The sequence below is a fragment of the Miscanthus floridulus genome, chromosome 16 (assembly GCF_019320115.1).
Source record: "Miscanthus floridulus cultivar M001 chromosome 16, ASM1932011v1, whole genome shotgun sequence".
NCBI classification, from domain to species: Eukaryota; Viridiplantae; Streptophyta; class Magnoliopsida; order Poales; family Poaceae; genus Miscanthus; species Miscanthus floridulus.
Window position 1 is genome coordinate 1439795 of NC_089595.1, and position 23612 is coordinate 1463406.

A 23612-nucleotide genomic window follows, 5' to 3' on the forward strand; every position below is an offset into this window, starting at 1 on the left:
GGTTTTATAGCAGACGCTGGCGAGCCCCACACGGCGTCTTGCCACGCCGGCCGATGGCGTCTAGCACCCGCCAGCTCACCTTTCAGCGTGGCGTACTCGACCTGCAACGACAGCGAGATGGAAAGCCGGGATCTTCTCACATGAATCTCCATCGTCTCTAAATTGCAGCTTCTTTTTAATTCCCAAATCTTTCAAATCAAGCCTAGCTTTGAGCGTGTCTTTTGTCTTCCCATTTATATTGAGAATTGTCTCAGTTAGGTTTTCATATATGTTTTTCTCAATGTGCATGACATCAAGATTATGTTTCAGCTTCAACTTTTTCCAATGGTAACTTCCAAAATTAACCATGTGGCTCCAAATTTGCACATGACCCCCTTCCAAGTTGGAATGCTTCCTTTTCCCGTTCCTTGTGGCTTCATGGGTCTAACATCTTTAACTCTCTCCAATTTCAACCAGCACCTCTTCCTCACAGAATTTACCTAGTGGGTCATTGCTTTCGTGAAGTCTGGCAAACTCATTGTTTCTCTGCAAATGATGTTCCTTTGGAACGAAACGGAAGTGCGCCAAATACCCAATTTTGCTCCCTTAGGCGATATGAAAGAGGATGGCTGTCACAATGAATACATGCAAAATAGCCCTTTGTGATACGTCTTGAGAGAGTGCTCAAAGCTCGGTAATCATGTAATAAAGGTCTTAATTTCCGAGTAAACATCCTAAATCTGACATGCTGATTGCTTCAGGATCGTGGACTTAATTTTATAGATCCACCACCCATACTCCTCGATGAAGAGTCAGATACAGTGTCTGTAGAGTGGGGGGATGGTAGTTCCGACTCATCTATTTCGGGGTCAGCTCCTACTCGAAAGCGCACCAGGGAAGATGAGGGAACTAGCAAACGCTCACCCAGCCCAGGACGAGGAGAAAAGCCTGGCGGTTGCAACGAGCATGGTGCCCCAGGCGAGTTGGAGGAGATTACGATATCAAACAACCAAACACAAGGTATTTATGACTTGTTATTTTGTTTGTACGATTATCCTTGATCTGAGTGTGATGAAAATTAGCAGCTGCGTTTGGGCTACCTGCGAGGCCCCAAGGTAGTAGTGGAGCGTGCCAATATCTCAGTAAGTAACCGAATCTGGACTGTAACTTGTCTTCATCTGTTTGCCGATTCTAAAACATGTTTTCTGATAAGCTACCACCGCAGTCGGAAGGACGAGTAGTGCCTTCGGTCTTCAGGCTTAGCAGTGCATCAAAGCGAGTGAAGTTGCCTGACTTCAAAAGACCGTCAGAAGAGTAAGTATTGTTATCATTCCGAGTACTGACTGCCATCATCTGGATATTTGGCTGACGAGTAAAATTATTAGGATGGCGGCGAGTGCACTGCCAATCCGGCATTGCCAGTATCTCTGCAGAGTTCATCCAGAGCTGAGATGATAGAGTTCTCCGAAAAGTGGAGCATGGCGGCGATCGACGACTCAGCTGGTGGAGTTGGAAACTTCGAGCGGGTGGCTCAAAACGTCCAATGGGCTGTTATCAACAAGGATCCGTCCATACGTGGAGATCGGGTTGATGGCGGCTGGTGGCTACTGTTTGATAGGAGTCAGTCAGAAGTGACAGCCAGGTTCTGGAAGTCGTCGTGGATGGAGACGGTGGCTTCTGACTCGTGATTAGATTGATCAAGTGCAGCAGCAACGATGGTGGTGAAAATCACGGTAGACTCGGTATAATATTGGAGGCGGCTCTGTTTGGATACTCAGTTTTTTTTTTAGTTTTAGATCAATACCGTGGATTTTTAAAATACGCAGGTATCTGTAAGAAAAAAAATGTTTGGATGTAAATAATTTAGAGTTTTACAACCTACTGTATTAATAAAACCGTAATGTTTTTTTTTTTAATCCAGAAAACTCCGTGCTCGACCTCTTTATTTTCGACAGAGGTCGGCGCGCGCGCGACGAGCATCCACGCGCGTCTCATTTTCCCTTTGCGCCCTTTTTCTTTCCATGTTTCCCTTTCTTCGAACCTGGAAACAAATCGCCCATCCTTGGCTTCCATGGCAGGTGGAAAAGGACGGGAGAAAAGGGCAAAGGTAAGATTTCCCCCGGATTCGCTTCTTCACTCTCCGATTTGATCCCCTTCTACGTAGTTGAGTCCGTAATCACACATGCGGACATAGTCGCCGGCTGCCGGCCAGAGGACTCCGGCGGAGTTTTCTTTCTTTTTCTTTTTCTTTTTGTTGCCTAGCTACAAATCCGTATCCTGAGTCCGGCGACGGCAGTATCCAAGCTCGCACTCCCGCACCCATCCGCCTCACTGCCACCGCACCCCAATCACACGCGCGCCACCCGCGAATCCGCGATGACGCCGGCGGCGGCGATCTTCGGCTCTAGCGGCCACCTCGTCGTTTCCTCCCCCCGCCTCAGGCAGCCGCTCACGCTCCCTCCGCGCACCGCTCGCCTAATCGCCGCCGCCTCGCCCGTGGCCCGCCGCGGGCTCGCGGTCGCCCCCGTGTCGCCCGCCGCGGGGAAGGATGGTTAGTTATTCTAACGCCGCATTGAAGCACTCTGTTTCGTTGCTGGGATCGAGGGTTCTGCTGAGGGGTATGGCATGGCTGTTGGTCTGTGCTCTCGGTGTGGTTTTGGGGTTCGATGATGACTTAGAATAGAAGTAACAATGCCGTGAGATGCGATAAACTATAAGCTGAGCTTTGGTGATCTGTTTCCTCTTTGGATCAATTAATTTGTCCAACTTGGTTCCAATCAGTGTACCTGATCTACTTACAAACAGATGAGTCCAAGTGTTTTTATATGAAATGTTCATTCATAACTGAGATATACCAGTGGAGGGCGCGCGCCCTTGCTCGCGAGGGCAAAGAACTATGGTCAGATTTTTTTATGTATGCACATGCCATGGGTGCGATCATTTACATAGTTATTAAGGCACCTTCACTGACAGAGATTTACAGCATAGTTAAAGTACAGGCAGCGCCATTGGTAATCTACGGTGTACCATAGGATATACATTTACTGTACATGAAATTGTTACTACAGCACTTGCGACGGGTTCAGCCATACATGTTTTTCAACGGGAGAATAAATAAGCATCTAAGTTCTTGCAAGAAGCACGTGGTTTTAACTAATAGAAGGTGGTAAAGAGTATGTCACACTTACGCTAGTAGAGGGTACATTTACCTAGTTAACATACACACAAGAGGTCCATCAGAAAGATAACTGGTTTATAAGGTACAATTTTTTGCTACGGTGCTGTTGGAACCCTTAACAACCTAAAAAGCTTGACATGCACCGGGCATATCAGCCATTTTCCTCCCGTGGAGCAAGTGACTGTATATGTCACAAAATAGTAAGGTGCTCGTTTTCTTGGTCAATGTAACCTGTTGCCAGAAACAGAGAATTAAATCTAGTAATTCATGAACCTCGAATAAAGCGTTGTTGGCGTAAAAGAGAGAAATTTAGTGGTTTAATGATATGTATACGACACGTATGACATACATTTTTTTTTTTGTTTTAGGAAAGGTAAACTATAAATGTGCATATGAAAATTTCTTTGTTCAGTTGTTATGTAATACCAATCCTGCTGGTCTTATGAAACAACGTGTATTTATGATGGAGAGAGCTGTTCAAGCTTCCATATCACAGAAATTTAAAGTGTGGCACATGCCTAAGCTTGTCGAGGAAATATTTTTGGGGATAAAAGAAAAAAAAAGATTGAAGTAGCTGCATATGTACAATTAAATTAAACTATGTATAAATTTGACAGATATGACTGGACCTGGTAATAAATGGCTGACAAATAGCTATAAGAACTTATGGTATGTACTACTAACAGGTGTCTACTGAGAATTGGTATAAGCACTGTAAAGAGGGCATGGTACCTGAGATATTCAAAATACAGTAAGGTGTTTTTGAAACAGAAGCTATTTTTGCACTATATATGTTATAGAGCCTGATTATTGCAGTGGTACGTGGCACCGCTAACAGATTTGTACTGATAATTAGTGTCCAAGTACAATTTTTAAAAAGAGAGTAAGAATACTGAATAAGCATATTCTTTACTGCCTTAAGCTCACAGAAAAAGATGCCTGTTACTACGAAGTATTACTTGCTGAGGTGCAATATAGGGATGTTGGTTAATTAAACTAATATACATTGTTTAAGTTATGATGTGTGCATGGTACCTGGAGTGAAACGGCTGTGCTTCCTTGATGTTTGGATTAAAGTAGTGACAGGCACTGCCTCCGTAAGGTGGTGTGTTATATCTGTGTTTCAAAGGAAAATTGGTTTTTCCTCACCCTTTCCCCTCCCCTTCTTCCTCCGGTGGCTTTTGTTAAGGAACATTTTCATAGAGAAGAAATGCTTACTGTTTATCTTTCTAGGTAGGTGTCGGGTATCGATATTAGGATACCCAAAGCAAAGAAGTTAGCGGTCACGCTGACTTCACCGAATGGCTCGAGACATATTAAAAGGTCTCGCCCGACCCCAAGGTCGCGGGCTCCGTCTCGTCTCACCTCGAGGCCGCTGGCTCCGTCTTGCCCGACCCCGAGGCAGCGGGTTCCATCTTGCCTGACCCCATGGACGCGGGTTCCGTCTTGCCCAGAGTCGTGGGCTCTGTCTCGCCCGACCTCGAGGCCGCGGGCTCCGTCTCGCCCGACGGGGACCCATACTGCCGCCAACTACTCCAGGTCCAAGCGTATGGGCTTAGGTCAAAACTCTGATGCCAGGGAAGAGGCTGACACGCCTCGATGTAACCCGTGACCATGATGGGTCATATCTAGGGATTCACATCAAGAACAATGTCGTGCGTGCCGGTGCTGTTCTGTCTAATCCTCGTACGGACGCTGACAGACGCGTCAGTTCACCACGACATCCGCCGGGACGGAGTGGAACGCCATGACCGACAGATGATGCCTGCGCATGGCGCCAGTGACGAACAGGGCCATGACATGGAGCCGTTCCTTTAACATCTACAAGATCGGCGGGACCCGCATGAAGAAAAAGAAGGACCCGGCAACCCTAGAAGCCTTCTTCTCTCTCATTCTTTTTTTAAAGATCTCTCATTCTTCTCCTTTTCCTCCTCTATAACCCGCTCTTTCCCTTTACCTATAAAAGGGGAAGCAGGGCGCCACATGAAAGGGAGGATCTTGACACAAGAGCACGACACGAGCACACGGCTGAGCGGCAAGCGAGCTCTCAGCACCCGTTCACTCCTTCCACCAGAGACTTAGGATCCACTCCCTCTCTCGTTAGTTTGTAACCCCTACTACAAACCAAGTGACGAACATGAGCAGTAGCGAACTGAACATAGGGACGTTCCGCCCAAGCCAGTATAAACCCTTATGTCCTCCAAGCACACCATCCGAGCCAGACGCGCAAATACAAATTTTTTTGTCAGTGGTCCGAAAACACCGACAATTAGCGTGCCAGGTAGGGGCTTTTTCACGTCTCGACATCCACATCAGGCCTCGGATGGCTAGTCACGGCATCAGCTGAGTCCCAGGCGCGCACGTGCATTTTGAGAACCTGGACTTGATCGTTACGACGGAGGGAGAGTTGGCGCAGGTTCCCGTCGCCATCCAGCCTCTCCACTCCACCGGCCTCGACGCGATCGCCGAGACGCTTGAGGAGCTGCAGCTGCAGGCACCGGAGGCTCGTGCGTCCGGGAGCGACCAACTCCTCGGCTTCGATTATGGGAGGCTAGAGCGCCAGCTCAACGCCTTCCTGGGACCTCGACCGTCCGGGGAGGACCTGCGCCGCCTCACCTTCTCATTCGCCAACGTCATGGCGCAGCTTGCCGGAGGAGAGTCGCTCTCCTCGAAATACCTCATCCGGAGCGCCGCGACAGCGCTCCCGTTCGGTCTACGCAACGCCGCAGAGCCCGTTGGCCACCTTGTGGCGCAGTGCACGCCCCCGTCCCCTACAAATGACGAGTTCGTGGGGATGACCGAATACGTCACAGAATCTTTCCATGACCTTCTCATGGGAGAATCAGAGTCACCCTCCGACTCTGACTCTAGCAGGAGGAGCCATCACCCCTCGTGAGAATGTTTCATGTCAGGTACCTCCGAGGGATACATCGAAAGCTTCCACGAGGGAGGGGCTACCCCAATAGACAACCTCGATGACGAGGTCGAGGCGGATGCAGGGGCCCCACCTCGCTTGCGGGTAGAGCAGTTGAGGGCGTGGCACCAAGAGCTCGAAGAAGCACGACTCTAGCTCGAGCAGGAACACGCGAAGCTCGAGTGATAGATCGAGCGCCACGGAGATGGTGGGCGTGCGCGCACCATGGCCTGCGACGTGAACCGAAGGATCATTGAGGACGATGAAGCACTCGCACACTTCACCCGGGCAAAGCCAGAACATCGCTGCCACGGCGGCCTTGCTCCGGGGGCTTCTAGAGCCCATGATACCCGAGGATCGTCAGGCCCATCATGAGATTTACATGCTACTCGAGCGTGCGGCGGCGCAGCAAGCCGAGAGCTCGCTGTCCCAACCACACAAGCTCGACGCCAACCAGCGCGCACCCTCAGAGCGACCCAATAGGTACATGTCAATCCACCATGTGTAGCGAGGCGGCAGGCCACACACTGTGGCCCCAGTGCATGAGCGTCTCGTCCTCCACCATGACGCGTGCAAACACACTGGATGCCTGCAGGTGTGCCCACGGCGATGAGAGGGAGGAGGCTAGCCGTGGCTACCACCCTCGTCATGGTGGACGCTACGACAACAGCGAGGACTGAAGCCTGAGCCCCGACTTGCTGGGACCTTAGGCTTTTGGCCGACACATCCTCAACGTCGTCTTCCCACCGCGGTACTGACCGTCGACCAACATCCTGAAATACTCCGGGGAAACAAACCCTGGACTATGGCTCGAGGATTATTGGCTTGCTTGCCAAGCCGGTGGAGCAAATAGTGACACTTTCACAATCTGCAACCTTCCATTGTTCCTGGCCGATTTGGTGCGAACGTGGTTTGAACACCTTCCGCCCAACCGAATCCAAAGTCAGGCAGACCTAAAAGATATCTTCATGGAAAACTTCCAGGGCACATACGTGCGTCCTGGGAACACATGGGATCTCAAAAACTATCAATAGAAGTCTAGGAAAATTCTTCGTGAGTACCTCTGATGCTTTACCCGGCAGTGCAACGAGCTGCCCGACGTCGTCGACGCCAACATCATAGGAGCTTTCATGTCCGGCACCACCTGTGAGTCCCTGGTTCACAAGCTAGGACGTAAGGGCAAGCAAATCACCAAGGAGCTCCTCGACATCACCACCAGCCATGCCTCGAGCGAGGAGGCGGCCGTGGTGATTTTTGACTGCCCCAAGGGCAAGGCAAAGCAGGATGAGGATGCCAGCGAAGGCGCCTCCAATCGCCCCAACAAGAAGAAAAACAAGCAGCAGCACGACGGCTCACTCGTGGCCACTGCCGAGCACAAGGGGAGGGGGTCAGAAGGCAGCCGAGGGTACCCCAAACCACTTCAAGAAGCTGCTCGAAGGGCCATGCCCGAATCATGCTTTCCCCATCAAGCACCTATACAAGGACTATGTCCTCATGAAGCGGTTCCTATCTGGAGGCTCCAACAAGGGGGGGCATAAGGAGCCCAAGCCGGCCGCAGACGATGCTGAGGGGAAGGACAGTGGATTTCCGACGCTGGATGGATGCCTCATGATCTTTGGAGGGTCGGCAGCCTGCAACTCCAAACACCGCCAGAAGCTTGCGTGCCGCGAGGTCTATATGGCCGAGCCAGCCATGCTTTCCTTCCTCCGATGGTCGAAGTCTGCCATAACCTTTGATCGGACCGACCACCCAGAAAGCGTCCCGCAGCCGGGAAGATACCCGCTCATGGTCGACCCGATCATTAGCACGAAGCGGCTGACCAAGGTGCTGATGGATGGAGGCAGCGGGCTCCACATCATGTACATTGAAACGCTCGACGCCATGGGCATCGACCGATCGCGTATCTGGCTGACCGAGGCGCCTTTCCATAGCATCAAGCCTGGAAAGCAGGCCGTGCTACTTGGGCAATCGATCTGCCCGTCACCTTTGGGAATTCGACCAATTATAGGATGGAGACCCTTACATTCGAGGTGGTCGGGTTCCACGGGACCTACCACGCCATCCTAGGATGTCCATGCTACGCGAAGTTCATGGCCATCCCCAACCACACCTATCTAAAGTTGAAGATGTCGGGTCCATGCAGGGTCATCACCATCGGTACCTCCTTCTAGCGTGCCTACGAGTGCGAGGTCAAGTGCTGTGAACACGCCACGGCAATTATCGCCTCCAAAGAGCTTGCGGCCATCAAGGAGGAGGTTGTCGAAGAAGCGCCCGACCCCAAGCGGTCGGTCGAGTCTTTTGAGCCTGTAGAGGGCGCCAAGGAGGTTCTCATAGACCTTAGCAGCTCTGAGGGCAAAGTGGTGCGCTTTGGCACCATGCTTTCCTCCAAATAGGAAAGCGCGCTCACTGACTTCCTTCGCGCCAATAGAGACATCTTTGCATGGAGACCCTCGAACATGTCAAGCATTCCTAGAGAAGTGGCCGAGCATGCCTTGAAGATCAGGCCAGGCTCCAAGCCGGTGAAGCAGCGCCTGCATCGCTTCGACGAGGAGAAACGCAAGGCCATTGGTGAGGAGATTTCGAAGCTTTTGGCGACTAGGTTCATCAAGGAAGTATACCACCCCGAGTGTTTAGCCAATCTCATTCTTATACAAAAAAGAGTGAAAAATGGAGAATGTGTGTTGACTACATGGGTCTCAACAAAGCATGTCCAAAGAATCTGTTTCCTTTGCCATGCATAGACCAAGTAGTCAACTCGACCTTAGGGTGCGAAACCCTTTACTTCCTTGATGCGTACTCTGGGTACCATCAAATCACGATGAAAGAGTCCGACCAGCTCGCGACATCTTTCATCACCACATTTGGATCGTTCTGCTACATCACAATGTCGTTCGGCCTGAAGAACATGGGGGCTACGTACCAACGCTGCATGCTTGAGTGTTTCGGGGATCTCATCGGGTAGACTATCGAGGCCTACGTCGACGACATCGTGGTCAAATCCAAAGCGACTAACCAAGTCATAGCCAACCTAGAGTAGACCTTCACGAAACTCCAAACAAACGATATCAAACTCAACCCCGAGAAGTGCGTTTTTGGGGTCCCAAGGGGTATGCTGCTGGGTTCTATCGTCTCCAAGCGTGGCATCAAAACCAATCTGGAGAGGATCTCAGCCATCACAAAGATGGGCCCGATTCAGAACATAAAGGGGGTACATCGAGTTATAGGGTGCCTTGTCACGCTCAACCGCTTTATCTCACGCCTCGGCGAATGAGGTCTCCCCCTCTATCGGCTTCTAAAGAAGGCCGACTGCTTCGAAAGGATGCCCGAGGCCCAGGAGGGCACTTGACAAGGTCAAGCACCTCCTGATGAAGGCCCTGATCCTGATCCCACCAACTGATGGGGAATCTCTTCTGCTCTACATTGTGGCCACCACACAAGTGGTCAGCGCCACCCTAGTGGTAGAGCGAGAAGAAGAGGGACACACCCTTAAAGTGTAGCATCCTGTGTACTTCATTAGAGAGGTCTTGTCCGATTCCAAGACTCGCTACCCCCAAATCCAGAAACTCCTGTATGCCATCCTTATCGTCAAGAGGAAGTTGCGTCACTACTTCGAGTCGCATCCAGTGACAGTCGTGATGTCCTTTCCTCTCGGCGAGGTCATCTAAAACCGGGATGCCACAGGAAGAATCGCGAAATGGGCACTCGAGCTGATGGGTCAAGGCATTTCATATGCCCCTCGGACAGCCATCAAGTCCCAAGTGCTGGCTGATTTCGTTGTAGAGTGGACCGAGATCCAAATGCCGCCAGCAGTCGTCTACCAAGAGTACTGGACGATGTACTTCGATGGATCGTTGATGAAGAAAAGCACCGACGTGGGGCTAGTTTTTGTTTTGCCCCTTGAGGTACGCATGAGGTACATGGTTCGCATCCATTTCCCCTCCTCTAACAATGTGGCCGAGTATGAGGCACTCATCACCGGCCTACGCATCGCCATCGAGTTGGGTAAGCGATGGTGGGACGTCCGAGGTGACTCCCAGCTAGTCATTGACCAAGTCATAAAGGAATCAAGCTGCCACAACGCCAAGAAGTCTGCCAGCTGGAGGACAAGTTCGACGATCTCGAGCTCAATCACATCCCGATGCGTTCCAATGAGGCGGCCAACATGTTGGCGAAAACCATGTCCGACCGAGAGCCGGTGCCAACAAGCGTCTTCGCCAGCGATCAGTACAAGCCATCGGTCCACTATGAGGAGCCGAAATAGACCAGTGAGGGGCCACCTGCCCTGGGCTTGGGGGCTAACCAACCGGTGACACCATCCAACCCCGAAGTCACGGAGCTTGACGAGGATCCAACGATGGAGCCCGACCATTTAGCCGACTGGAGGACGCCTTACCTCGACTACCTCCTCCGTGAGGCGCTGTCGACGGACAAAATGGAGGCTCGGTGGCTCACGCGTCATGCCAAGTACTTTGTCGTTATTGAGGGCAAGCTCTACAGGCAAAGCCACACCAGGATCCTACAGCGTTGCATCCCCATAGAACAAGGGAAGCAGTTGCCGAGTAATATCCATGGTAGGGTCTATGGGCACCATGCCGCACCTAGAACCCTAGCCAAAAATGCATTCCGACAAGGCTTCTACTGGTCGACCGCAGTAGCCCACGCTCAACAAATTGTGCGCATCTATGAAGGGTGTTAATACTATGCTCGGCAGACCCACCTGCCGACCCAAGCACTCCAAACGATCCCCATCACATGGCCATTCGTGGTCTAGGGGCTCGATCTGGTCGGACCTCTCAAGAGGGCACCCGGAGGCTATACGCACTTGCTTGTCGCCATAGACAAGTTTACAAAGTGGATAGAGGCTCGACCGATCTACACGATCAAGTCCGAGCAAGCCGTGTTGTTCTTCCTTGACATCATCCATCGCTTTGGACTCCTGAACTCCATTATCACGAACAACGACACATAGTTCACTGAGAAAAAGTTCCTTTGATTCTGTGATGAATAACACATCTGCGTCGATTGGGCCGCTGTGGTGCACCCCCACACGAACGGGCAGGTCAAGCCCGCGAACGACCTGGTCCTACAAGGCCTCAAGCCTAGGATCTTTAACCGGTTGAACAAGTTTGACAGACGATGGGTCGCGGAGCTTCCTGCTGTGCTCTAGAGCCTAAGGACGACCCTAGCCGGGCCACCAGCTACATGCCATTCTTCATGGTCTACGGTTCCGAGGTTATCCTTTCGACTGACCTTGACTATGGAGCACCAAGGGTCAGGGCGTACGACGAATAGGGAGCCGAGGCATCCCTCGAGGATGCCATGGACCAATTAGACGAAGCGCGTAGTGTTGCCCTCCTCCACTTGGCCAAGTATGAGAAAGCATTGCGCTGGTACCATAGTCGTCGAGAGTGGGGTCGGGCCTTCAATGTTAGGGACCTAGTACTCTGCCTCATCTAAAGCAACAAGAACCACCACAAGCTCTCTCTGCCGTGGGAGGGACCGTACGTTGTCGTGAAGGTGCTCCGACCAGGCACCTATAAGATCAAGACCATCGATGGCAAAGTCTTCGTCAACGCCTGGAACATCAAACAGCTACGTCACTTTTACCCTTAATATATGCACGCTTTATGTTATCGATTTCGCTATCGACTCATCGATCTTTAGTGACACCCGACCCCAGCAAAGGCAAGGGGTCGAGCCTCACTTGGGGGCTGATAAGAGCATATCTATCCGGTAAACATTCTCTATGTTCGACTCTTTCTCACGTTAAGATCCAGAAGCAAGGGTTGCGAAAACAAATGCTAAGTAAAACTAATCGGACCACAAGAAACCTACGCCCCAGCGGCTACAGCGTTTTTGCTCACCAGCATGATCAGAGTTTTTTACCCGCACCCTGAGCTTTTTAGCCTTAACTACGGAAAGAGACAAAAACACATTAAAGAGTATATCTACCCAGCAAACATTCTCTGTAGCCAACCCTTTCTCACGTTAAAATCTAGAAGCAAGGGTTGCGGAAACGAACGCTGAGTAAAACTATTCGGACTACAAGAAACCTACGCCCCAGTGGCTACGGCGTTTTTACTCACCAACGTGATCAGAATTTTTTCACCCGCACCCCGAGCTTTAAAGCCTTAGCAACAGAAAGGGTCGAAACGCATTAACCTTTTCATAAAAAAGGGGGAGAAGAGCTAAAAATTTGTTTCGCCATTACGATATTTAAGAGCTTGTCCACTTATTACAAGTTCGCCGCCTAATTTATCTACCTAACTAATTTCTTGGGGGAATGATCCCGTCCTCTATCTCGATAGGTAAGTCCTATGCCAGAGGGGCCACCTCCTTCTCGATGCCGTCCCACTTGGCGTCGGTGTAGACAGGCACGAGAACCATCACATGTAAGGAGAGATACGGAGCTAAAAACGCTCCTACAACCCATTTAGGCCCAGGAGTTCAAAGGCTGGCCCTCCGATGGGTTCACAGCCGCTCCGGGGCACCCTTAGAGTGAGGAGTGAAAAGGGATGGGCCCACTAGCGGCCAGTACCCGAGCGCACGAACGCCGCGGGCATCCTGGCCCACGTTCGAGTCTTGGTCGATTCCCAATCCATGGTTTTTCCTCAAAGAAAGGCAACAAGCCTGTAGGACCGGTCGAACGGACTCGAGAACTATATGGATTGGCCACTGAGAATCTAAAGTCGGTCACCAGCTGACCCATGCCGGACCCCCACGAACGGGAAGCCGAGGCCCCACTCGGACTAGCTCATTAATAGCTCATCAAGCACCATATTTTGTCCATCGGGGAAAAACATGGCATGGCTCAGCCCCTCCGTTTTATTGAAAAATGCTTGAGGGATGATGATCACAAAGATGAGACGACCCTCGACCGGACCCCTGCTACGTGCAGGGGCTCGAGGGAAGTTGGAGTCACAAGGAGACCGAACGTGTGATCGCAGGACGACGGCGGACCGATCGGATCGTAGGGGACTGGAATCAAAAAAAATCTTTTCGACCTCCCAAATCCTATTGTTACATGCCCCAAGAAGACCGATCGCGACAAAAGAAAATCGTCGTCCTACCAGGACACGCCGCAGGCTAAAAAAAAGGCCAAGACCCTCAGAGTCCTCCCATCCGAAAAAGCCTCTAAAGGAATATTCTACTCCTCCACAGGCTCAGGGGCTACTGTGGGGTATCGATATTAGGGATACCCAAAGCAAGGAAGTTAGCGCCCACGCTAACTTCCCAGGATGGCTCGAGACGTATTAAAAGGCCTCGCGCGACCCCAAGGTCGTGGGCTTCGTCTCGCCCGACCTCGTGGCCGCGGGCTCCGTCTCGTCCGACCCCTTGGGTGCGGGTTCCGTCTCACCTAAAGTCGTGGGCTCCGTCTCGCCCGATCTCAAGACCACGGGCTCCATCTCTCCCAACGGGGACCCATACCGCCGCCAACTACTCCACGTCTAAGCGTATGGGCCTGGATCAAAACACGGACACTAGGGAAGAGGCTGGCACGCCTCGATGTAACCCGTGACTATGACGGGCCATACCTAGGATTCACATCAAGAACAGTGTTGGGCATGCCGGTGATATTCTGCCTAATCCTCGTACGAACACTGACAGGCACGTCAGTTCACCACTACGCCCGCCGGGACGGACTGGAACGCCATGACCAACATATAACGCCTACGCATGGCACCAATGACAAATAGGGCCGCGACATGGAGCTGTCCCTGTTAACATCTACAAGATCGACAGGACCCGCATGAAGGAGAAGGACCCGGCAACCCTAGAAGTCTTGTTCTCTCTCGTTCTCCTTTTCCTCCTCTCTAACCCGCGCTTTTCCTTCGACTACAAAAGGAGAAGTAGGACGCCCTATGAAAGGGGAATCTTGACACAAGAGCACGACACGAGCACACAGCTGAGCGGCAAACGAGCTCTCAACACTCGTTCACCCCTTCCACCAAAGACTTGGGATCCTCTCCCTCTCGCGCTTGTTTGTAGCCTAACTGCAAAACAAGTGCCGGTAACACGAGCAGCAACGAATTGGACGTAGGGACGTTCCACCCAAACAAGTATAAACCCTTGTGTCCTCCGAGCACACCATCCGAGTCAGACACGCAAATACAAATTTACTCGTCGGTGATCCGAAAACACCAACAATAAACAACTGACAAACAAAGCTACAACTACTCCTAGAGAAGTGTCATTGTAGACATGATCAACGCTGAGGTTTTTTTGGCATGATCACCCCATAGAGCCACCTTGAGATCATTGTCACTGTCGACAGCAAAAAGAATTTGTTTCAGATGCATGGTGATGCTCTATAATGAATACGTCACAGTGAATAGCATTAGTACGGATAATATAACTATGCCATGATATGCAAGTCCACATACTTTATATCTTTTACAAAGACTTCTCTAAAAATGGTAGCTCTCTGTGTCCCTTGGTATGATTGAGGACAGTGTTTTGTAGCCATCGCGCAATTTTGTAGTCTATAGATAACTGTAATCAAGTGTGAAGATAGTTCGGACAGAGGAGACAGTTGGGGGCGACATTGCTGCTGCTTCCGGCCGAGGAGCACTTTTGAAATGTAGAGTTAAATGCAAGAATGATTGGAGATGCTAAGAGCCCAGGCCAAAACTTGAACAGTTCGGACCAATGTGCATGCATCATCTTAGTCGATGTAATTTTGGAAGATAACAATGGTAGGTATCATATACATACCAAAATGCTTCGGCTGTGTCTGAATGAGTTGTGCTACTTGAGCACAGACCCAAATTAGAAGCTTCATTATTTCAATATATTATTCCACTCTGGTTAGATAAAAAAAAATAAGAGCATCATGAGCAACTTAAATCATTTTGTGAAACCTAGCCGGTGGTGGACTGAAAGAATTCAAAGAAGAAAGCACATGTAAAGAGTACATTGGCAACATGCCAACATGGTTGGAAATCAGCATATTGTTTATTTAGTATGATAGGTCTCAGGAAGTCTACAAATGGTCAGATTCAAATTTGATCCAAAATAGAGCAAGGTAAATAATAAAAATTAAATGTAAAGCATATATTTTTTTACCTTCTCAGTTCCTGGAACCTTGAGGCCAAGTGATCCAGGTAAATGATGGGAGTTGGCAACCTGAGATATTGCAACTTCATAAGTACAAAGCAAAGCGTCAACGAACACATCAGTGAAAAAGAAGGCAGTTTATTGTCCCATGCGTATATTACGTCCCATCATACTACAATGAACAAACAGGTATGGAAAATAAATAAATTTATGGTATATACAAATAAAGCTAGAAATGGACTTGTTCAAAAGAAGGGCTACCTGCGTTTGTCAGTTACCATAAAGGCACAATAAAAAAAACAGGGAACCCAAGTTGCATTCTGCACCCCCAAATTACATCCCGTTAAGCCTGATCTTTTTATTTTTGAGATTTTAGATATAAACCTGAAACCGTTTATATGCCAAAAAAAAAAGGAAATCAGAGGTTGTCTGACAAGCTGCACAAACCATAATTAGCAAAGGCGATGTAGTTGGCTTTGATGAACTTTAGAGGATAACCAGCAAGCGGCTTTAGGCTTTCACTGACAGCCATGATTCTCAAACCCCAGGATTAGAAGATAAAATGGCATCCTTGGAATCGTTTTAAAATAATATGTCAGTAATTAGCATATGGGACATGCAGAACACAAGCAATCATACATTAGTAGGAAATACCCAATAAATATTGCATGCATTTATATTGGTTTAGCATCTGTGCAGCTGGGATTTGTCCAAGCTTAAAACTAAGGATCTAGATGCACATCAAGCCATTAGCTATTATGTTCAAATGCAAACTAGATAGTGACCTGGAAAAATAGGAAGCTGTGTTCATGTTCATGTACTTTTGTGTAGTCGTCTGTTTTCATCACCATTAGAGCACTATTAAATTGAAGTTGGAATCCGCACTATCGCTCCTCAGCACAAATCAAAGTTTGAATTTAACCAAGTAGCAAACTCACTACAATGGGGAAACAATTTAGGAAAATGTGGCATCTTAGCTGAGAAGATGAATCAGCAAAATCATTGAAAAAACAGAGGCACATGGCCAAACTAAGGTGAGCTTAGGAGGTGACAAAAAGAGGGACATAGAGTGGCGGCGATGTCCAGCTGAAATGCAGAGGTCAACACCATGTCATACATTTTCAAGATGGAGGCAAAATCTATAGATTTTTAAAAAGATGTAAGCAGCACAGGAGGAAGGGAGTAGGTAACTTTACATGAAAAGCAGTTCTAACAATAGCAACTAACAATGTCAGTGTCGGAAAACACTGCACACACATACTACTATGACTAATATTACAAATAGAGATAAATTGTATCAAAGGAAGGCAGCCTCAATTGACAACCTGCTGTTGACATGGAGATCAAAAAAGGCAAATCTACATACAAAGGTATTGCCTACTGACCAGACAATGTTTTAGTTTGATGCCATCTAATTAGGAGGGGTGTGTATCTAATGGAAAAATAGTTCAATGCAAAAGAACTAATTCTATATGCAAGAAATGTATAAAATTCACAGGAATTTCTGTATAACATATAGGTAAACCAAATTGGAAATGGGGAAAAATGAAGAAGCATTTCAGAGTTAAGCTCCTGACCTGTCCATCCTTTTTTCACCTTTTGCTTGATATATGACTGAACGCACCTAAACACAATAGAGGGGCAGTCGATAGGGTTTAGGATATGTACGCACAACAATAATAACAGAGAAGCATTGAAATGAGAAAATGCAATAATGGGATACCTGTCATATACAGAGTAGTTCGCCTTAAGGCCAAAAAAATGATCTAGATGGTAAACGAATAACCAACTTGAATTGGAACTATCATATCATCATATATTACAATGGGAGCACATGAAGAAGCAAAATGCATTTTCTTTGCTAAGGACTCCATGGATCAACTTAAGTACAGCCGGCAAACAGCACATGAGATTCAATATTTATTGTATTAAACATCAATAGGATATTTTTTTTCCCAAAAAAAAGCGCCAAGTTTATCAAGCAGCATCCAGAATCTGAATGGGAACCTCTGTACACAGGGATATATGTAGGTGTTCTTTCTTGTAGCAATTTCTGGCCAGCTAGGACTATCAGGTTTATTGTAAACCAATAGTGATTTAATTCACATACACTTCAGAGCAGGACAAAAGGATTAGACGCCACTACATTTGTCAAAAGGAGGCTAAACAACTGACACTTGTTAAATCATTGAAGGAAATGCAGTCTACCTGCATGATCACCATTCTCTCTCTGTTGAAATTAACCGTGGATGTTGAGTGCCTTATTTTTTTTCTCAACATAGCATGGACACATAATTACTCTGTATTCAGTGCTCCTGCGCATGGTTTGTTTAGATTCTACAAAACAAAGCAGATAACTAGATTCAGTTTAGATATCACAAGGAAAATCAAAACCAATTATAGAGTGCATAGAGAAGACACAACCTGAACATACTAAAAAAGAAAATTACTTGGAGTGGTTAGAATGCCTGTTTTTTTGCCTGGTAGGAATACAATTAGTTATACCTCTTAGCGACGCGCCATATCGGAACCCGGGTATGGTGTTAAATGGGCAAGGGCCGGGTCGTCACCCCCATGACGCGACGTGTCGTGATCTGGGCATGGTGTCAAGTAACCAAGGATCGGGTCGTCGCTTTCTTAGTGGCGCGCTACATCGGCGCCCGGGTGTAGTGAAAAATGAGCAAGGGTCTTCGCATCAGAGTCGACGGGTGCGAAGGGTAAAGAAGCTAGTCGAACCAATTAGGATCCGTTTAGGTAGTTGGAATGTAGGGTCACTTACAGGTAAGTTAAGAGAATTAGTTGATACCGCGACTAGGAGGCGTGTAAATATATTATGCGTTCAAGAGACTAAATGGAAGGGTCAGAAGGCGAAGGAGGTGGACAATACAGGTTTCAAGCTTTGGTACACAGGGACAGTCAAGAATAGAAATAGAGTAGGAGTTTTGATTGATAAGAGCCTCAAGAATGGTGTGGTGGGAGTGAGAAGGCAAGGAGATAGGATTATCTTAGTCAAGCTTGTCGTTGGTGATATAGTCTTGAACGTAATTAGTGTGTATGCCCCCCAAGTAGGCCTCGACGAGAGTGCTAAGAGATAGTTCTGGGAAGACTTAGATTGCCTGGTTAGAGCTATACCTAGTAGTGAGAAGCTTTTTATAGGAGGAGATCTTAATGGGCATGTAGGTACTACAAGCGCAGGTTTCGAGGCAGTTCATGGAGGTTTTGGGTATGGTAGTAGGAATCAGGAGGGGAAGGAAGTTCTGGACTTCGCGGTAGCTTTTGACCTCATGATAGCCAACACTTTCTTTAGAAAGAGAGAATCTCATCTAGTGACCTTCAGTAGCGGACAACACTGTAGCCAGATTGACTTTGTCCTCGCAAGAAGAAAGGACAAACGAGCATGCTTGGATTGCAAGGTGATACCAGGGAAGTGTGTTGTTTCTCAACATAAGCTTTTGGTGGCAGATTTTCGTTTTCAGGTGCGTGCCCGTAGGGATAAACAAGCTAAGATTGAAAGAATAAAATGGTGGAAACTGAAAGGGGAGACGTCAGAGGTATTTAGGGAAAGGGTTATCAAAGAGGGCTCTTGAAAGAAAGAAGACGACATAAACAATATGTGGGACAAGATGGCAACCAACATTCGGAAGGTAGCCTCAGAGGTGTGTGGAGTAACCAAAGTAAGGGGACGCGAGGCTAAAGATACTTGGTGGTGGAACGAGGAAGTCCAAAGGGCTATTAAGGATAAGAAAGAATGCTATAGACGCTTGTACCATGATAGGAGTGTGGACAACATAGAGAAGTATAAGGTGGCAAAGAAGACTGCAAAGCGAGCTGTAAGTGTGGCAAAGGGTAGAGCGTACGAGGATCTTTATCAACATTTGAGTACGAAGGAAGGAGAGAATGACATTTATAGGATGGCTAGGGTTCGTGAGAGAAAGACACAGGACTTCAACCAAGTTAAGTGCATTAAGGATGAAAGGGAGCATCTCTTGGTAAAGGAGGATGAGATCCGACATCGATGGCAAGAGTATTTTGACAAATTGTTCAATGGTGAGAATATGGACACAACCTTTCAGTTAGATGACTCTTTTGATGACACCAATAGGCGCTTTGTGCGGAGAATCCAAGAATCTGAGGTCAGAGAGGCGTTGAAAAGGATGAAAGGAGGTAAGGCGATGGGACCGGATGGTATCCCAATCGAGGTGTGGGGATGCCTCGGGGACATAGCTATAGTATGGTTAACCAAGCTGTTCAACCATATTTTTCAATCGAACAAGATGCCTGATGAGTGGAGGAGAAGTATATTGGTACCGATCTACAAGAATAAAGGGGATATTCAAAGTTGTACAAATTACCAGGGAATTAAGTTGATGGGCCATACTATGAAGCTATGGGAGAGAGTTATCGAGCATCGCTTGAGAGCAATAACGCGGGTCTCTATGAACCAATTGGTTTCATACCCGGAAGGTCAACCATGGAAGCCATTTTCTTAATAAGACAAGTTATGGAGCGGTATAGGGAGAAGAAGAAGGACCTACACATGGTTTTTATTGACTTAGAGAAGGCTTATGATAAAATACTAAGAAATGTTATGTGGTGGGCTTTGGACAAACATAAAGTCCCAACGAAGTACGTTGGGCTCATTAAGGACATGTACAGCAATGTTGTGACTAGAGTTCGAACAAGTGATGGAGACATGGATGACTTCCCGATTAGGATAGGACTACATCAAGGGTCAGCTTTGAGCCCTTATTTGTTTGCTTTAGTGATGGATGAGGTCACAAGGGACATACAAGGGGACATTCCTTGGTGTATGCTTTTCGCGGACGATGTAGTGCTAGTTGATGGAAGCCGGACAGGAGTGAATCAGAAACTGAAGTTATAGCGGGAGACTTTGGAGTCCAAAGGTTTTAGACTTAGTAGAACTAAAACTAAGTATATGAGATGTGACTTCGGTACTACTACTCGGGAGGAGGAAGATGTTAGTTTGGAAGGTAAAGTAGTGCCTAGGAAGGATACCTTTCGATATTTAGGATCAATGCTACAGAGGGATGGGGATATTGATAAAGATGTTAGCCATAGAATCAAAGCAGGGTGGATGAAGTGGCGGCAAGCGTCTGGTGTCCTATGTGACAAAAGGGTACCACAGAAGCTAAAAGGCAAGTTTTATAGGACGGCGATTAGACCTGCTATGTTGTATGGTGCAGAATGTTGGCCTATGAAAAGACGACATATTCAACAGCTAAGTGTCGCGGAAATGCGTATGTTGCGTTGGATTTGCGGTCATACAAGAAGGGATCGAGTTCGGAACGATGATATACGTGAGAGATTAGGGGTAGCGCCAATTGAAGAAAAGCTTGTCCAACACCGGTTGAGATGGTTTGGACATGTGCAACGGAGACCTCCAGATGCACCGGTGCGTAGTGGAATCCTAAGTCAGGATAGTAACGTGAAGAGAGGTAGAGGAAGACCGAAGTTGACTTGGGTAGAGGCAATAAAAGGAGACTTGAAAGGATGAAATATACCCAAAGACTTAGCCTTAGATAGGAGTGCTTGGAAGACAGCTATTCACGTGCCTGAACCTTGATTGCTTCTGTTGGGTTTCAACTCTAGCCTACCCCAACTTGTTTGGGACTTAAAGGCTTTGTTGTTGTTGTGAAAATAGGGGGGCTGTGACAATGGATGAAAGGGAAAAATTGACTGAGAAGAAGATCAGGAATGTACATGGGCATAGAATGTACATGTGCATTTTTTTAGTTACCTGATGAACTGAAGTTGTGGTAGTCACACAATTCTGCGCAGATGCAGAATTCAACAAACACTCAATTGTGTAGCCAACTGCATGTTAAAAGAACGAAATATCACGAGCACACATAAACCGACTGCAAGGTACAGGAATAAATCATGTGCAAAAATTGAACCCGAAGTGAACACGATTTCATACAGGATACAGCCTGTGCATGGATGTACCACCACCCTTTTGCATCCTGCATACATGGCGCTCCAACGACGACCTACATTACACGGGGGCAGATTCTTACATGCCAGCTAAACGACACCCAATGGAGGAGCATTTCCTTTACCAAATGCAAAACCGAGAGGGATGGAGGGCTTACCACGAGATCAGAAAACCAGAATGACTAGCGGACGGAAGGGGCGGCAACTTTTACCAGAGAGCCGATTCAGACATCGTTCAGCATCGACGAGCTTCTGTTTTGCATCCCCATCGGCTAATCTGGAAAATGGATCAAGATAGGGTTTGGGTACTCGTTTTTTCACATCGTGCAGAGAAGAGAAGGGGTGGGCGTACCTGGTGGGTGCTCATCGGCAACGCAGGGCCTAATGGTGACCTGTTGCCAGATCCGGCCGCCGAAATGAGGCGCCACCACTGACGAAGAGGAAGAGTCGACGGCCAGCCGGCAGCCGCAACCACCAACCAGTGCACACGATGCAGCGAGACAGAAGAGAGGGAAGGAAGGGGGCACCCACGCTGCCGACGTGGTCGGGGGGCGCTGCACCGGGCGCTCCCCGCAACGGCGCGCTGCCAGAGCCGAGGCCGGGGCCGTGTCCGGCGCGGCAGCCATGCCGGTGCGCCGCCGGAGCGGGGGCCGGGGCCGCGGCGCAGGTCGGGGAGCGGCGGCGGTCAGGGCGACGAGCGAGGGAGAGAGAGAAGCTGCTGGTATATATATTTGTCGGCAACGTATCAACCAGTACAAAATTAAAAACTACCATCAGCACCACTAGATAGTAATCTAATAGATGGAGTAAGAGATGAATTTTTTTTTTGTGTTTAAGCTCCCCACCCGTCGGATTTTTTTTGTGCTTAAGCTCCTTACCCCATCCATTGGATTAGCATCTAGTGGTCCTGATTAGTAGTTTCCAAGTTACACAAGTTGGTTGGTTTGCACGTAATATGTTGCCTGTCTCCTTACTCTAATGAGAAGCCGTAGAAGTAGAGTAGCCAGAGATGGCAAGGAGAAGCAACAAAGGAATTCAACAGAAACCGCTTTGACAAGAATCTCGTGGGAGGAGCTGTAGCCATCGGATGGGAAAATCGAACGGCTAAGAAAATTTAAGGTGACGTGGATATGGCTTTTGAGGAGCTATTGCGTTTTGTGGGTTTAAATGTGTGTGTGTGCACGTCTATTCCTTCGGGAAAAAAGGAAAGCCAAGAGCACATTGGAGTGATGCGCAAACTAGAGTTCTTGTTTCAATAATGAAGGAATATCATCTCTCAGCAAGATACCATGGCCAAAACGGATGGACCAAAGAAGGATGGAGCTGTATGGCTGCTTGGTTGAACAACAAATACCCTGTGAGTCAATAAGGTGATGCGAAGCACACTTCAATATTTGAAAACGCATCTTCACAACACCTATAATACGTTCAACATGATTACGGAGCTGTGCACGCCTCAGGTTGAATAATTCTTGAGGATTTTGTAGCCTTTGGTTGCTTCTGCCTTGCTCCTGTAGATGATATCTTACCTTGCGATATGGTGCAATATAAATGTGGTGTATTGGCATATCCTGCATCAGACTAAATAGAACTTTCCTTCAGGCACATAAAAATTCTTGCAACACTCGCATATGAAGCTGAGCCTTCCCACCCCGCACTAACATGTACAAACCAATTGTCAAAATTACATGCAACCATGACATTTTGAGACAATGTCCCCTTCCTATTTGGGTACGGATCTCGTAAACGTGGAGCAATGGGAATTGGAACATATGTTCCATCTATTGCTCCAATACAGTCCTACAGAATGTAACTCTAGTTAAAAATTGAACATGACAATATAAATAGATGTACGAAAAATGAGTGCCACTAGCAGTACCTTAAAGTATGGCATAAACTTTGAATTACTTGAAATTTGGATCGGAATATTGATGGTTGGCAATTGTATAAGGCTTCCTGTTAACCTCATGATTGCTTGCATTTTTTGATATAGCATACATGAAAATAGCTACCTGTTCTTCAACCGCAACCCCTCTTGTATCTTGCAGAAGATTCTTATCTCAAAGCAAATCCACCAATCTACAAAAGATTGCTTTCTCCATCCTAAATTCTCGCTTGCAGCCTAACTCATGACCCTTCAAAACATCTGATACATATTCTTCTCCTGAAAGAATAGAATCATGGATTGGTGTACGCTCAGATGAAGAATCACTCCCAAGATTATATCCTGTGATAAGAGCAAACTCATCATCATCTCTTTGCTTTCGCTGGATAAAACTTCCCCACATTGTTTATAATTGTTGAACTGCACCGTTTTGACATAGCTTTCTATATATAAATATTCAGTTGGAGTAGTGATTAGTTTGCATGCAAGGTCCTTGTAAGATCTGATCAATAGGAAAAAAAGTACTGCATGACTAGGAACAGAAATAATTGTGATCCGTGGATAACCTTGCATGACAGTTGCAGTCAAGCCAGATGCACGCAATAAGGATCAAGTTTGACTACTCATAGTTTCATTATTTAAAT

The 23612-nt window shown here is 47.8% G+C and overlaps 3 long non-coding RNA genes across 4 annotated transcripts; 1 reads left to right on the plus strand and 2 right to left on the minus strand.

Moving 5' to 3' along the window:
- Positions 1-759: 759 nt before the first annotated feature.
- Positions 760-1800, plus strand: LOC136510048 (uncharacterized). Its single transcript, XR_010772599.1, has 4 exons — positions 760-999; positions 1065-1121; positions 1205-1293; positions 1365-1800. It is a non-coding gene; the product is annotated as an uncharacterized lncRNA (long non-coding RNA).
- Positions 1801-3028: 1228 nt separating this feature from the next.
- Positions 3029-17097, minus strand: LOC136514185 (uncharacterized). 2 transcript variants are annotated; one of them, XR_010773560.1, is made up of 5 exons: positions 16706-17097; positions 15576-15698; positions 15138-15197; positions 14787-14875; positions 3029-3388 (listed from the first exon to the last, which is right to left on the minus strand). It is a non-coding gene; the product is annotated as an uncharacterized lncRNA (long non-coding RNA). The 2 variants fall into 2 exon arrangements; XR_010773559.1 differs by lacking the exon at positions 3029-3388 and having other exon boundaries at positions 14495-14875.
- Positions 17098-22322: 5225 nt separating this feature from the next.
- On the minus strand, positions 22323-23344 carry LOC136511489 (uncharacterized). The gene is made up of 2 exons (XR_010772732.1): positions 22963-23344; positions 22323-22883 (listed from the first exon to the last, which is right to left on the minus strand). It is a non-coding gene; the product is annotated as an uncharacterized lncRNA (long non-coding RNA).
- Positions 23345-23612: the final 268 nt, after the last annotated feature.